This window comes from Cavia porcellus, unplaced genomic scaffold, assembly GCF_034190915.1.
Source record: "Cavia porcellus strain 051 isolate PalLab524CR breed Dunkin Hartley unplaced genomic scaffold, mCavPor4.1 scaffold_12, whole genome shotgun sequence".
NCBI lineage: Eukaryota > Metazoa > Chordata > Mammalia > Rodentia > Caviidae > Cavia > Cavia porcellus.
The window spans coordinates 68,417,439-68,433,526 of record NW_026947495.1 but is presented as its reverse complement, the minus strand read 5'-3'; the positions used below and the strand labels follow the sequence as shown (position 1 = coordinate 68,433,526).

General features: G+C 39.7%; 1 long non-coding RNA gene across 1 annotated transcript in view; it reads left to right on the top strand.

Moving 5' to 3' along the window:
* The window catches only part of LOC134478327 (uncharacterized), a 47,283-nt gene extending 37,982 nt beyond the window's left edge, over positions 1-9,301 (top strand). The window contains exon 3 of the long non-coding RNA XR_010050913.1: positions 7,008-9,301. This is a non-coding gene — a long non-coding RNA (uncharacterized LOC134478327). The remainder of the gene's footprint in view (positions 1-7,007) is intronic.
* Positions 9,302-16,088: the final 6,787 nt, after the last annotated feature.

Here is a 16,088-nt window from a genome sequence, read left to right as displayed (position 1 = left end):
AGTGGGGCGGGGTGGGGGCGAGGCTGCCTTTCCCTCCGCTTGGATGCTGCGCGCTCCCACCACCGGCCTGAAGATGGCGCCACCTGCTTAGCTATGCGCATCTTGCATCTCTCCAGTCTCAGGAGGCGCAGACCTACTCAGACTTGCCCAAGGCATGCAGGGAATGCTACCTCCAAAGGAGGATCCTGCGGTAAGGTGTCCAGACTAAACTCAGTCACCTCAGGAATAACCTCATTAGATTCTAACTTTTTTCAGTTAAGGAAAAGAATTATAGGAAAAATATATATATATATAAAATATACAGCAAATCCTATTTTGACTTCCAATCAATGACCAGAAAGCCAGTGACCATTTCTGACCTTGTTACTGCTCCGTTGTTCTTTATTTGCCGTCAAAGGCACAACCACCCATCAGATTGCCGGAGCCAGGAACCCGAGGGATATCTGTGATGGTCCCCTTGTTTGAACCCCCCCCCCCCGCAACCCAACATCCAATCAGTCAATCAATCCTATGTGTGCCTGTCCCTAATATCTGCAGTGTGTTCACGTCTCTGTTTGACCACTCTCATGAAGTCCAGAAGCACCATCATCTCCCCCATATCTCTGCAGGAGTGTGTTAATTTTCCCCTTCATTAGAATCTGCTCCCCACTCCTCATCAGACAAACTGATCCCTGCTCTCCGTGTTTATAATCTTCGGTGGCTCCCAGGTAAAACCCAATCACGAAGCCAGGTTTATGACGTACTTACCTTCTAGTCTCTGGCTTCAACTTGCTGTGCTGCCCAGCTTGCTCTTTCCCTTTAGCCATGCGACTCCTGTTCAGTTCCCAGTGTGTTCACAGAAGGGTTGTTTGTTCTTGCTGCTCACCTACCCACCCAGCACCAAATCCTGCATCCATCTAATTCAAATTCCTCAGACAGAGCTCAGCATAAATTCATGAGAGGAGGCCCCAGCATGCATTAGGACCCACCACTCTGTGATGTACAGCACCCTGTATTTTGTGAATTTTAAGTCACCTCACCTTATCATAGTTATTTATTTTCCCCCTGCTATTATAAACCCCAGGAACATTAGGAATGTCCTTATTCAACATTCTTACAATGGCTTACCTCATCTGCCTCCCCCCTGACTTCAGCTCCTGTCAGTCCTGTTCATTTCTTTGCTCCACCTGCCTCTCGTTCCTCTGACTTCTTCCTTTAGCTGGGACTCTTCACTTCCCATTCAGTTTCTTCTGGCTAAAATCTGCTTCCCCAGAGCTCTGGCTGGCCGTGTCTCTAACCCTGTCAAAATCCTTGTTCACAGGCCTCCTTCTCGGTGGATCCTCTTTCTGACAGTCTCTCCCCGCCTCCCATCGTGCTCCTCTTCCTGCTTTCTTTTGTTTCCCTTAGCTCTTGTGATTGTCTAATAGTCTTTTGTGGTTCATCATTGGTTTCTCTCTACTGGAATGTAAGCTCCAAGAGGGTAAGATTTTTGTCTCTGGTTTGTGACTGGATTCCCATCATGAGAGTAACACAAAATAATCAAAGCATTCATCCTGGTTCCACCCTAATGATTGCATGGATTAATTCTCCTTGACTGGGGAAAACTTATATTCATCTGGAAAGCCTTCTCCTTCTCTGATTAATTTCCTATTTTCAAAACTAGTCTGATTTTCTTTTTTACCAGGGAAGAGGGGCAGATCAGAAAAGGTTTAGAGAAATGAGAAAAATAAGTCTTCACTTGAAAATGTAAAAGTTTCTGAGACTCTTAAGTTTCACTTCCTTCCAATGACAACAACAATATCAAAAAATCCTGAAAACTGTGAGAACATGTGATGGGAAGCCAGAGCCATCTGTCTTATTAAAAATTGTCCTATCCCAGACAGCTCATAGGGTAACAGTCCCTCTCATCTCATTGTTATTTGGTGAGGCAGTCTCAAAGAAACTCAGCCTCAAATCGAATCATTGGGGAACCTTATATAGGGAAGCAAACACGTTTATCTGGCTGTATGGCCAGCTTGATCATTTGGGTAGAAATGTGAGGTTTCTAAAGCCAAACCAGCTGTGCATTCAGACAGAGCCCAATTTCCTAACAAGAAAATGGCAACGAAGAATCAGGTTAAATGAGTGCAAAATGCAGTGATTTTGTAAAATTCCAACAGCTTGCAATGATTCAGCAGCTCCAGGGGAAAACTGCGTTCGGTCCCACAGTATGTAAGGCTGAATCATGGCTAATGATTTAACATGGATATTTGATTCAGATTCCATTTTCAGAATTATAAGATGAGCAAACAGATGCCCAGCACCCTTAATTTCAGGGGGATAACATATTGCAACTGCAATTAAGCATAGTTTCTATATGAATATGTAAAATATTTTACAGAAAAATGTGAGAGTGATCATTTATAGTTTGAAACAGAAGTGAAAATTTTGAATTGTAAACCTTATTCTTTTAACTAATACATACAGACATAAAAACTGCACTTAAGGGTTACCATGTGATGTTTCAATACCTGTATAGATTGTCTGATATTAAAATTCATCTCTATTTCCTCACATACTTATTGCTTTTTTATGGTGAAAATACTCAAAAATCCCAGTTAATTAATGAGAGAAGAAAAGAGAGGAATATATTACTATTTTTGGTTGGAATTTGTCTTAGTTACTTTTCTCATTGCTGAGACAAAATACACAACACTCAATGTTAAAGGTGGAAAGGTTTAGTTCCCAGTTTGTAGAGGTTTCAGTTCATAATCGCCTGGTTTCAAGGCAGGATGGCACATGGCAGAGGGGCAACAGTTCATGGTAACAGAAGACAGCAAAGGCAAACAAAGGAAAGGAGCAGATGATCCTCTTTTTGTCCCTTATACTGTGTGCAGGCTGCCTGCCCTAGGATGGATGTAGCACTCACACCCTTAATCCCAGCATTGGACCGTGAATCATTCACAAACTCTAGATTCAGCCACCTCTGAAAAGCCTTCCCACCATGACTGCATGAAGCTTGGGGGGTTATTTAGATGCAAATAAAACATAAGTATAAACACGAGTTTTGCAAAGCCAGATCATGCGTAAGTGTCTTTTTCATTCCAAAAGACTGATCTCTGGAACTGACTAACGGGGTTGTATTTTCAAATATTGTATTCTTTACACTTAGAGAAAGATAAAGACCAGGCAACATGGGACAGAGCTTCTGGAAAAAATCCAATGGAGCTTCCACTCAAGTGATACAACTAGAATTAAAACTAATGACCAGGAAATCTATAATCATTCCTATTTGGTCTTGGAAGTGATTATCGTATAGTTTCAGTGAGGGGGACATATATGAGTCCCAGACTTGGTTCAAAGACAAATTTCTGGGAAGGAAATGGTAACTGCTAGACAAAAAAAAATCTGTTTCCCTAGTTGAATTGTTGGGAATATTCACCCTTATACTGATACTATTTTTAAAAAGAAATACACAGTAGAATTTGAAGTGAAATATTTTAACCTACTTCCCCTAGAGTGGAGTCTAAAAATATAAAGAAATAGAAATGAACTTCCCTGAACTATGTTCCTTTGAATGTTACTGTCTTTCAAAGACACTGAGAATTTATGAATTAAATTAGATTAAACAGGGTTTTTTTTCTATTGGAAGAATCCTAATACGGTCCCTGAGCATCCCTGTATATTTTGTCAGATAAGCTAAGATTGCAAGATCCTGGTTATTCATTCCCATTTTCTCTTATAATTGTGTATGTAGTAAGGATCCTTGCAGGAGGCAGCCTTGGGGTATGTCTCACTCTGGGAGAAGAGCAAGCTTGTTAGAATACAGATGTATTTCCCAAGTTTAAAAGTGGATTTAGCTGCATTGCAAACCTATTGCATGTACAGCATCTGTTAGTGCCCACTGCGTACATGTCCTCCAGGGTGTCCGGGGGTAAGAGAGCCCAATGCATACAGGACACCTGTCTTGCTTGCGGTGCTACAATAAAGTTCTTTGTTTCTGATGCTGTAGTCTTGTGTCTTCTGCCACTATTCAAGAAAAGGTGACAAGCTGTCTTGTTAGCTTGGAAGTAAAATAAAATCCTTAACCTTGATAGTTACTATGGAATCCCATTGGACCTTTAATCTGCTAAAGCCATTATGACTTTGCAAGAGGATTGCATGGGACAAATCATTTCCCACACTTCTTTGATCAAGCAAATTCATTCTTTTATGTAACAATGAAAAGAACTAAGATTTTGAAATACTTGTCTCAGAAAACCTTGTTCTAGGAACAATTCTGCAGGTCTGGATAAAATTTGCACAGAATTTGAAAAGATCTACCTTTCCAAATGTACCTTTCTATGGCCTGCTATGCTACCCTCGTTTCCTACCATTGTAATGACTGTTAGAGTGAAATGTGCTGTTTCCAGAAAGCTCATACTGAAACACAGGCGTGTAACCTGCAGATGTGGTCTAGGAGCATATCAACACCTCAGTACACATAAAAAACCTTTACCAATTTTTCTCTTTGTATTTCAGTTAGAATGCAAATTTTCCATTCTTATCAAGTTAGTAGGTAAAAAGTTGAACAGTGGGTCTCTTAAATGAAGTTTGAGTCAACATCATTTTGAGGAGAAACTAATAGGGCATACAGTGAATATTTTTAAAAACCTCTTTGTTTCTAAGAACACTTTTGGAATGCGTCAACACAGAACAAGCAGGGTTCTGATTTCAGCCTCATAGTTTCTGGCTCTGCCTAATGCTAGCCTCTCTTGTTTGATGTTATGCTCTTTAAATTTATGTTTTCTTTTATTGGTTCTTGCTTTGTTTTAAGCTGGAAAATAGGAGCTCAGTATTACTTTCCATTATGATCATTTCTGCTGGAAGACAATGCATATTCTAATGTTCTTTACTCACAACTTTCTAGAAGCTGTTTATCACAGTTGCTTAACTCGTACAAGACTTCACTATGTTCTCATCACCACTTGAGAAAAGTTATTCAGAGAGAATGTGCTAAGAGTTTTTGTATTTTCTCTCTTTAAAAAATGTACTCAGCATGCAAACAATTGTGCTACTGAGGAACTGAGATGTTTCCATTAAAAAACAAGTCATTCTTTGCTGTTCACGTTTTGTTTTATATTGGAACAGAATCTACCATTATATTAATCTTACAGTGACATCTCAGAGACTATCATGCTAACGCAAGCAGAAACACTGAAATGACACCTGGATTTGGAGGCAGATTTATTTACATCAAGGGGTACTAGTTGGAATCATTCCCTAAATATCAGGCGCTAATCTCTGGGGGCCTAGGGCTTATATGATAAGCAAGCAGAGAGGCAGAATGCCTTGTCAGTTGGGGATTGGTTCTTACCATGTGCATCATAGTGACCAGCTATGCATCGCGGAGGACAATGGTTTCTAGGAGACGGAAGCAACTGGAACTGTAACAGGATCTGTTACCTGGCAACTAAGAAGCTGAAGTAGAGTGGCTGAGGGGACATTTTCTGATAATGCCATGCCGGAAGAGTTCTCAAGAAAATTACATGAGATGTTTCAGAATAGCCAATTAAAGTTGCTTGTGTTTTGCAGTTAGCTCTAATATAATGTATTTATTCAATACCTGGTGTCAAAATAAGAAAAAAAAAATAAAAAAGATTGGGGATATAGCTCCATGTGAAGGACCTGGGGTTAATACCCAGTACTGTAAGAAAAATTTAAAAAGAGAGGAAAATGCATTTTGCTGGGAATTAAGAGCTGGTAGCAGAAGGAGGAGTTACTCTTCTGTAGCCCAGCGTTTCTCACATGCAAGGCAGGTCAGTGCATCAAAGAGCCCCATCTTATGAGCCTGGAAGGCCGCTGCGATGCTGGGAATCACCCCACTCACTGCATTTACTCACGAAACCTCCCTCACACTCAGCCTCCCTCCTGTCTCTTTCATAGATGCCCCGTGTTCATCCTCTGGCCCTCCTGGCCTTGATTATGTGACATCTCAAGGGCTGTTGATGCCTCACCCCAACCCCTTGGACCTTGACACTGTATCCACATACTGGAGAGACCTTCCACCACCAGTGCTGCGTCTCCTGCAGGGGGTGGAGGAGGCGTCTCCAGACACTGAAACGCACATGATCCAGCTCTTTCCACCTGTGATGCCTGAGTCTGGGGTGTGTTCTATAATGGCCCTGTAATCTCCCCGGCAGGGCAGAGCTCCGTCACTTGCGGTAGTAACTGCCTGATAACACATTCTTTAACTTCCTTTATTTTCCTGTCATTTCTCCATTCTCATATCCACATTTCTGGAATCATTTCCTAAGTAAGTACTTATATCTTTATTTTTAGATCTGTTTTTGGAAAACTCAAACCAAAATACAGACCATAGATTTCCTTCTTTCTTGAATTATTCCAGTCTACATGCAGTGCACATCTGCCTTACCCCAAGCTTGGAAGTCACATGCATTCCTGCTGTCCATACCCTGAAGTGAGGGCTAGAATCATGTCGTGGTATTTATACCGGACGTGGAAGCCAGGACTTTATATGCGATATACTTTTCTTTCATTATCCCTCTAGGTAAGCTGATACAAATGTGCTAATGACTCAGATCTGTGTCAGGCCAGAACTTTCTCTCAAATTTTGCGCATGCGTATCAATGATCTATTTTTCAGTTGGATATACACACAGCCAGCACACTTAGCATAGCATCCTGGAGCTCCACATATTTCCTGTTCACCCCCTTTCCTCCCAGGCTTCCTGAACCATCATCCAATTGCTTGAATCAGATGGCAGGGAACACACCTGACTCGTCTCATTTAACTCAATGTTATATGGGCGTGTGCTCAGCTATAAGTAACAGAACACTCAATTTGCGATTATTTAAATGAAACTTCATTCTTTATCATTCCAAGTAGGTGGGGTGTCCGTGGTATTGATTCAATATCCCCAAAAATGTCCAGCTATATTTCCACAAGTCAGTTAGTGTCCCCCCCAGAGCAGAACTGCATCAACTTCACATTTAAGGAAAACACACAGTAGAGGAGGCAGCCATGTGAACCTTTTTATTTTTTTACAGAAACTACAGCTTTGCCTGAAGAACCTCCCAGAAGACTGTGCTGTAGCTCACTTGCCAAAACAGACCAGACAGGCACCTCAGCTCCACAGGAGACTGCAAAACAGGGAACAGGTTCACCATGCTTTCAGGATCTTGTGCAAGATCGGTTATGAACACGTGGGCAACTCGAAAGTCTGGAGCTGCTTTAGCACAGAAAGCAAAGTTGTTGTGAGTCAAATAAATAGTTCAGAACATCTGCAACAAAGCCCATTCTTCTTCCAGTCTAACATCAGATTGGGTCTGCTCACCCTTAGACATCTCTGAAGTGATCTGTCCCTTCACAGCTATGCACCCCGCTTGGTGCGTGCTTCAGTGTAGATCCCGCATCTGTTCACAGGAGTACAGCAGCAGGCTGCTGGTCATTGTTTCCCTGCCTTCTCTGCTCCGGCATCACCCAGAGTGAGGCCTCGTGTTGGTAAAGCTGAGTCTATGAGTGACAAACACCAGGCTGGTTTTAACCTGTGGCCATCTTGTGCCCAGTGCCCACCACTGCCACCCTCTCGCCACTCCCAGTTTCTCACTTGGAGTGTCTCACATCCCTCATCTCCGTGCTGGGACGGTGGCTCCTGTATGTGTTCTCAGTAGCTTATCAGTGCTTATAGCACACTTTGTTATCATCTTTCATTAGATGAGTCCACTAACACTATCTGAGGGACTTTCCTGACAAGAAAAACATTTGTTTCATTCATATCAGAGTCCGTCTCACCCGGCACAGTACCTCACATCAAGAATTCAATTAATACTTATGTTGAATAAACAGATTGATGGAAGAGTATTTGCATATTGCTGTTAATTGGAAAAGTCAGGTAGTAATTATTTCTCTAGTCTCTGTAATATGAGAATGAACAGAAGACTGCATACAAAGTTATTGGAAGGGCAGACTGTGTCCCCAGACAGACTAACTCCACAAGGTCAACTGTGTGACCTTGGCGAATTAATCTCCTTGTGCCAATTTCATTATACACACAAGATAAATAGTGATAATACTTACTGGTTGGCTAGAAGGATTAAAAGAGTTAATGTTTGCAATTCTAAGTTAATGAATAGATCTGTAGCAGAAACTTTGAATATTATATTTTTTCAATAAATTAATAAGGCAATCATGACTCCTCTACCAACAGAATTTAGAGTCTAGGTCAGTGCTAACAGAAACACAAAAGGAGCTACAAATGTAATTAAACTTTTGTAGTAATCCTCCCCCCTCAAAAAAGTCCAATTGAATTGTAAGTACAAAACATTTTGATAAATGACTTAAACCAGTGTAGCAACATATTAATAGTCCAACATGCAATTAGTCTAAAAAGTTACTGAGATATTTCATATTCTTTATTTTGCACTCTCTTCGAAATCCAGATTGCCTTTTATAAATACTTGTAGCACACTTCAGTTCACATGTATACTTTTCTCTGACAGTTCTAGTCCATAAAATTACGGTTCAGAAAGTAGACTCATATGCTCACGTTGTTCCAAACATACTTTAAAATTTCACGGTAACCGAGAGTCATGCTTAAATTTAAATTTATCATAATGGGTAAAATTAAATGTTCAGGTCCTCAGTCACACTGGTTACATTTTAGTGTTCAGGCAAAAAGGTGTAAGGAAGGGTGGGTGGAGGCTGGATAAGATCAAAGTGTATTACACACAGATGAAAATTAATAAAGATATGTTTTTGAAGAACAGCCACAATATTTAACAGGACCAGAGGAAATGAAACCAGTACCCAGACGGTTGTAGAATGCGGGTAGGTGCTGTGTCAGGGTGAGGACTGAGCACTCTGGAGCATGCTGTGGGTACTGATGCCAGTTGGCAGAGGGAATTCATCCCAGAAACATTTTCTAGAGAAAATGCAGTTTATCCTGAGACATCAATAACAAACTGGATCTATCTAGATGATAAGGAAGCAAATATGTCTATCAGAAGGCAGTACTGGAGATGTGGGAACAGGTAATACCGTCACAGAGCTGAACGGAAAATCAGAGTGACTGGTGCTTGGGGTGTGTGTGTGTGTAGAGAGCAGAGATGGACTAAATAGGAAGAGTAAAAAGCAGAGGAAGGCTAGACAGGAGGGAAGGGAGAAAATATGCCAGTTTCATGAGGCAGGTAGAAGGCCAGACTGTTTTGAAGGCAAAAAAAAATGTCACTTAACAATTAAACAGATTAGTTATGGTATCATCTACATTTATTAGAGATCATTCTGATTATAATAGAAAAAAGTTAAAAGATAAAAACCAAAGTGAAACATCTCATATCTACTAAAGTGGCTACTATGAATATCCTAGGAATTAATAAATATTGGTGGTGTTATAGAGAAATTTGGAAGCTTTTCACACTGTCCACATGCATATAAAATGGCGTCATCACTATGGGACACAGAATAGAAGTTGCTCCAAAAGTTAAGGATATCATTAGCAATAACTCAGCAATGCCACTTCTGGGTTTGTACCGGGACCTTGAAGACATAGTTGTAAGTCAGCCAGGCTCCCTGCAGCCTGCAGCGTTCTTCACAGTAACTGAACTGTGTGAGTCACCCCACATTCACTGGCAGACAAACATATAAGCAAAATGTGATCTTTGCGCTTACAATGGAACATTTTTCCATTGTAAGGAGGAAATCTGGCTTATGTTCCAACATGAATGCATCTTATGCTTCACTTATGCTAAGTGAAATAAGCCAAACATAAAGACAAAAATGCTCTTTAATTATATTTACAGGAGGTTTCTAGAGCCATCAGATTCATAGGGACAGGAAATAGAATGGTGACACCAGGGACTAGGGAAGGAAGAAGGAGAAGCTACTGTTTAAGGTTTATCAAGTTTCAGTTTTGTAAGATGAGGTATAAGATGAGATGGTTGGTGACAATGATTGCACAAAATACGAATGCAGTTAAATTACTAAATCACTAAGATACTCTTTCAAATGGTGAATATGGGAAATTTTGTGTATTGTGACAGAATTTTTGAAAACCAAAAGCAGTGATTGTGGATCAAGGTAAAGAGGTTAATGTCATCATGGCAAGCAAAAAATAAAGTGACAAAAGTTGCAATGAATAATAGGAATACAGACAAAGAGAAATGAGCCCTCGGATATCAGTTGCATGAGTACAATTAATAAAACTTCTTAGCAGTTAGTTTAGTCATGAGTGAGGAAGAATTAGGAGCTAAGCTGCTTCCCAGGTTGGTAGTGAGACCAACAGAAGTGATGGGACTGACAGATAAAGAACAGAGAGGGGATGTAGGCTTGGCTGGAGCTGAGAAAAAGGGAAATCGTTGATTGGGAGGTGCCTGCTGGAGATCTAAGAGGGGTTGTCTAGCAAGGACCTGGAAAAAGAATTTCTGGAAACAGATCTTGGAGCCTTTCAGGAAAAGAACAATCAGACCTGTAGGAGTAGATGATCACTAAAGATAGGCGATGGAATATAATTTGTCTGCAGCACAGTTCCCTTTATTTTCTTTTGAATAGGTTTCCCCTTTTTCACCAATAGTCTGCATGATTAGAAGACAAGTAGAAAGCAGTGAGGGAGAGTAACGAGCCACAGCCTAACCTAGGAGAGTGAGCATGATTAACGACATGTACAGGAGCCATGTGTACATATGGCACCCAACAGCAATGGATTGAAAAATAAGAAAATAGAGTTCTTGACACTGTCTTGTTACTGCCGTGAAGATGAGAGCATAAAGGCCTGAGAAAGGATCCAGCATGTAAATTTATAAGGAAGAAAAATTTTGTTTATTTTATGCCATTGCAGAGTACAATTGGGGTCCAGCCTTGAATGTAGAAAGACAAAACACCGGACATTTCAATTATTACATGAGCCAATTAATTGTAATGTTTTCTATTTTACTTCCACTTTGAGTTGAACTTTCTGTATTTGCATCATAATATAGATTGTTCTCGCTTTGCATCATACTGCAGGACCACTAAAATGACTTTGGAAGCTGAAACCAGGTAAAGAGATTTGAATACTCAGTGGGAAAAATTACACCTGACCTGCGACAACTTTTGAACTTTTTTGTTGTCAAAACATTAAAATGTCTCTTACTGTTAATGGATATAAAACAATAAAACTAAGTTTGTTTATTCTGCTGAAATTAAAAATATTAGAAACACAGAGGATTCAAGTGTCTGATTCCTTTATTCTAAAAATGTACCAAAAATAGTTCAAGCACTTTTTGATATCTTCTTTTTAGTTAAAGGTGTTTTCCAATTTTTGGTGCCCTATCACACTCCTTTATCAACTTGGACCAGCTTCTAACATTTTTTCTGTTTTCGATGCTGTGGAATATTCTCTGACTGCCTTTAATTTGAAGGCTTTTGATTTGCCAGAGCAACTTCCTCAGGGACATCTTCATTCCTTTTGTCATAACCACTTTCCTCAATTGTGTTTACACATTTGCCTTCATGAGATTCCTGTGGCCGCATTGCAGACTTCTGAATATGGACAGGGTTGACACTGTCATGGTCAGACCTTTCTTTTATAACTCCATTTGTATTTTATTTGAATTCTGCAAACTAATGTGTTTCTGGAACAAACACTGAAACCAGCTTTCATGGGCAGTAGAATGTCCCTCTTCAGCCGTTTTGTAATTCTTGTTTTCTTTCAATGTACCTAACATCAATCTGTGGTCTACAGATTGCAGTCAAATTGATTGGATTTTTGCTTTCATTATAACCTTAAATCTAAAGTAGAAGCAAATGCTTCCTTTCCATCATAAGTGGATTTCTTTTGTAAAGACAATTTAAACTAAACAATTTGGGTGTCAACGTACTTTTTTTTTCCCTGACTATTTTGTGTTATTGTTCAGCAGCTCCATGCAGCCCTAGGGCTTTCTGTCTCTACTTTCATATCTGCTAATCACACCCAATATCACTTTCAGTGTTGTCACTTTTACTTTCTTTGCTGAATTTTCATTTTTGTGGGCCTATTTTCTCTACTTCTAATTTTTGTAAAGTGTCCAAAAGGGTCTAACACTAGGAGGCAAAGGAGGTGAGCTAACCACAGGATTTGCTGTCTGTACATAAACTCAATCATGGGTGTGCAGTGACCAACCACTAACTGATTTTGAAAAAAGTGACATGATCGGTCATTGATCATGATGTAGGTTAGTTATGTATGTGGGCATTTGTGGACTGAAGATTTAGCATTGAAGTTTATGCTGTATGCACCTTCTCATAGTTAATACATGTGTAATGAAATTTGAGCTGTATTATTGGGAGCTGGTATTACCTAACCAGTAGTAGATGAAATTTGCACAACTCAGACTTATTCAAAGTAATGCTTTTCCTTATTACCCAATGCAGAACTTTTTCAAAGACAGAAAAAGAAGAACAGAAGAAAGTCTACTTTAGGATATTAAGAAAAATCAGCATTTAAGAAATGAGCAAAAATGAAATCTTCTCAGTAACTCAGAAAGAGTAGTCAAAGTAGCAGGATTTTTAGTCTATTTAAAAAATTATGCAATCGTCCCCGTTGTGTAATTACAGAATGTTTTCTTCAATGCCAAAAGAAACTTCACACCCTCTCTTCCCCATGCCCAGTCCCTGGGAACTACTAATCTATATGTTAACCTCTCCATGGTTTTAACCACTATTGGTCCTTCCATGTGGCATCAGGCTGTAATTGTCCTTTTGTGACTAGGTTGGCATGTGTCTGGGATTCACCCAGATTGCAATGTGTCATAATTATCTTCCTTTAAAAAAAAAATCCCTTTATTTCAATGTACCTCTTTTTGTTTATCCATTCATCAGGTGACAGACATTTTGTGTGCTTCCACCTTAGGGCTATTATGACTAGTGTTGCTGTGAACACTTGCATACAAGTTTTTGTGTGAGCATATTTTTAAAATATTCTTGGAGAAATACTTAGGCATAGAAAAATTTCTGGGTCATGTAGTGACTCCAGCCACTTAAGAAACTTCCAGACTATTTCCAGAGTGGTTGCATCATTTTACATATCCAGCATCAATGTGTGAAAGTTCCTTTACTTCTTTTTATAAAAAAAATCCTATATGTCCAATATTGCCTTTCATTTTACTCCAATTCTCTAGTTTCTCTCCTTATTTAGCTAGTACATTTTTCCTTGCATTTTTACTTTCTTGTTCCACTTGTGTGAAACTTACCCTTTAACTATGCAAACAATAAATTTTCCTCATATTGTGTTTATCATTTATCATATCCTCATCCCATTATATAGAATTTATTCAAATAACTGCGAGCATTAGTTCTCTCATGTTCCACATTATCTATTTATCCTGTTTATATCAAGAAAATCTAAAGATAGGTAACTATGCTTACAATGATGACTTTATTTACCTTTCTTTCCTCCTGAATTAAGTTCAATTTTTGAATAAACACCCTACACAGTAATGTTAGATGTAGAAGGTGCAAAGTAAAGAAAATTACTCTTTTATTTGGGAGAAATGTCTATTTGCCCACTCCTGAGGTCCTTCACAAGATTTTGAACCTTCACAAGTTGTCACGATTCTAAATTTCAGTTGGATTTATCTCTTACTCACTTGCAATCATGGACCTTTCAAAGCAGCTAGAGAGCCTTTTCCTTCCTGTGTTTCATATCTATCTACGTACAACCCTTGATAAGTGAGCAAACATGGCACTCATGCAAAGGTAAGATGACCACAGTTTTAAGGTTACATACATGATTGCACGGAGAGGAAGAGATGGTGTCTCTGAAATAGATTGCATCAAAGACTTATTGGGATTAAAAAGTAATAGCTATTCAGAGTAATACCTGAATACTAAGAGACACAGATATATCAATTTACTCAGCTAAAGAGATGACATGAAATAGCACCTACATTTCAAAATCACTACTTTGTCTGTAACAATTGACTTACATTCTCCAAGTACCATCTGTTATCTGCTGGGAAAGAGGGTACAGGTTTTCTAATGGGGATGTGACAAAGATTATAATCTATATTTGTTACCATATAGATTCAGTTGCTGGAGAGAGATCCAAAAGGATACAAGGGTAAACAAGTTAAAAATGTATGTCTCATGCAAGTGAAAATCCTTCTGTAAGCAGACAAAAACTTTTAAGGTGGCACCAGCAGCGATGCAATTCTTTTTATCTTGCTGCCACATTGTCCCAACAGTGCTACCTTGGTCTTCATTTCAGCTCGCACAAAGGAGAAAGGCAAAGGGACAGGATCATTGCTTCATTTTATTGACAACATCCAGAAATTGTCCTGTCCACTGTCATTCATATTTCACTGTCCAGCACTTGGTCACATAGCCACATACAGCCGTGATGTGGCAGAAAATGTTCTAAACGGCTACTTTTTCCCTTTTTAAAAATTTTATTATTTTTAATGGCTCCTGTTTCTAGCTAAAATGTGTAGATATTATTTCTATGAGAGAAAAAGGGGTCACGCTATTGGGGGAGAACCTCTAGTAGGTGCTTTCATTAGCACTTCATGTCTTTCAAACCTTTGGTGCTGAACTAATCTCTGCAAATCCTCATAATCCTCCTTCTGGGAGGCAGGCAGTAAACATGGATATTCAGCCATCTCCGTATGCAGAGAATGTGGAAGCAGTCGCAGAATGGATTGTAGACCCATAGATGCTTTGTGACAGAATGGACCCCCTCCTCAATCCAGCCTTCATGTGTCCCCACCCTGCCAGATAGATGGCACTGACATTCTGAACTGTAAGGGTTCATAGCCAGGAGCCAGTACTCCTTGAAAAGATCTGGGCCTTTCGTTTCCCACTGCATACTTCGGTAAATGGTCAGAGGTACCTTTGGAGAGAGCTGGGGCAAGGCTTACGCGATGTACTTATAATGATATTGCAAGATCCTTCAGGGTAGCCAGGCTTCCTCAAATGTTCAAGGCTTAAACTTGGGAATAGTGCGAGTGACCATTGTGATAGTTGCTTATGGCAGACCACCACAGACTCTATCATTTGTGTATTATAATAATTATTATTATTCAGGCCCAATTCAATTGCACAGAGCCCACTTATGACTTTTAAAATATTTCTAGCTTTCCCTTTGTTCAATAAAATCATTCTAAGCACTACTCCCTTTCTATTGTGTTTTATGATTAAAAAAAAAAAAAAGCTACCTTACCTGCGACTCTCCTCTGATGCTCTCTGGCCTGTTTCCCTAAAATCTCATGATCACAATTACTAGGAGGGACATGAACTCAACAGTAGCATTGCCAGCTGCCTTTCCATCCAGAAGAGAGTCTCATCCAAAGACACTGTCACTCCCAAAGTAATACACACACGTTAGGCGTAGTTAGGAGGAGGGCTAGACATCCGAAAGTGTCAAACTCTAAACTTTTCTGCTAAAAACTCCAGATTGCTTTTGCTGCACCAAATCAAGAAATTTGGGATACTTCACCCTCCTACAATGCAAATCATTCACCACCAAACTTCTGAGCAAACAATGAAGCTTGTATCCAGAGCCCTCAGCAATACTTTGGATCCAAAATTATTGACAATTACAAGTATATTCATAAATTAAACTTCATTCAACTCACTCCAGCATCTTTAAAAGCTTTCCTCATACATTAAGGGTAGTAAAAGTGAATAAAATCTTGAAATTACTGAATAGCCTTTCCTTGTTATGAAGTTGTTCTTGTCCTAGCCACCCCCGGTAGTTCTCACACTAATCACAGGTAGGAGGCAATGAGAGGGCAAGAATGGGGCATAAAGAGAATTCACATTCTCTTGCAGGTTGAATACTGCAGAGGAACCATCAAGGAAACTCAAAAACTCCTAAGATGAGGCAGAAGAGAGCGTTTGTGCTGGAAAGGCTTTCCAAACGGATCCGAGTGCTCAAATTAGTTGGAGTCATCTAAAGCCTCCCAACCACCATCATCACAGTTCTGTTTTCACTGTTTCAGATCAGAGAATAGCAATAGGGTGTGTAGCTGGGGCATTGGGAACCATTTGTGCTTTCCAATCACCTGAAGGGCTCCTGAAACTGGAAATGGCTGGGTGTTGGTTCCCATTTCCACAACTCTGGAATGAGGCTCAAGAATTTCTTTTTCCACCAGATTCTCAAAGCTTACTTGTCTCAC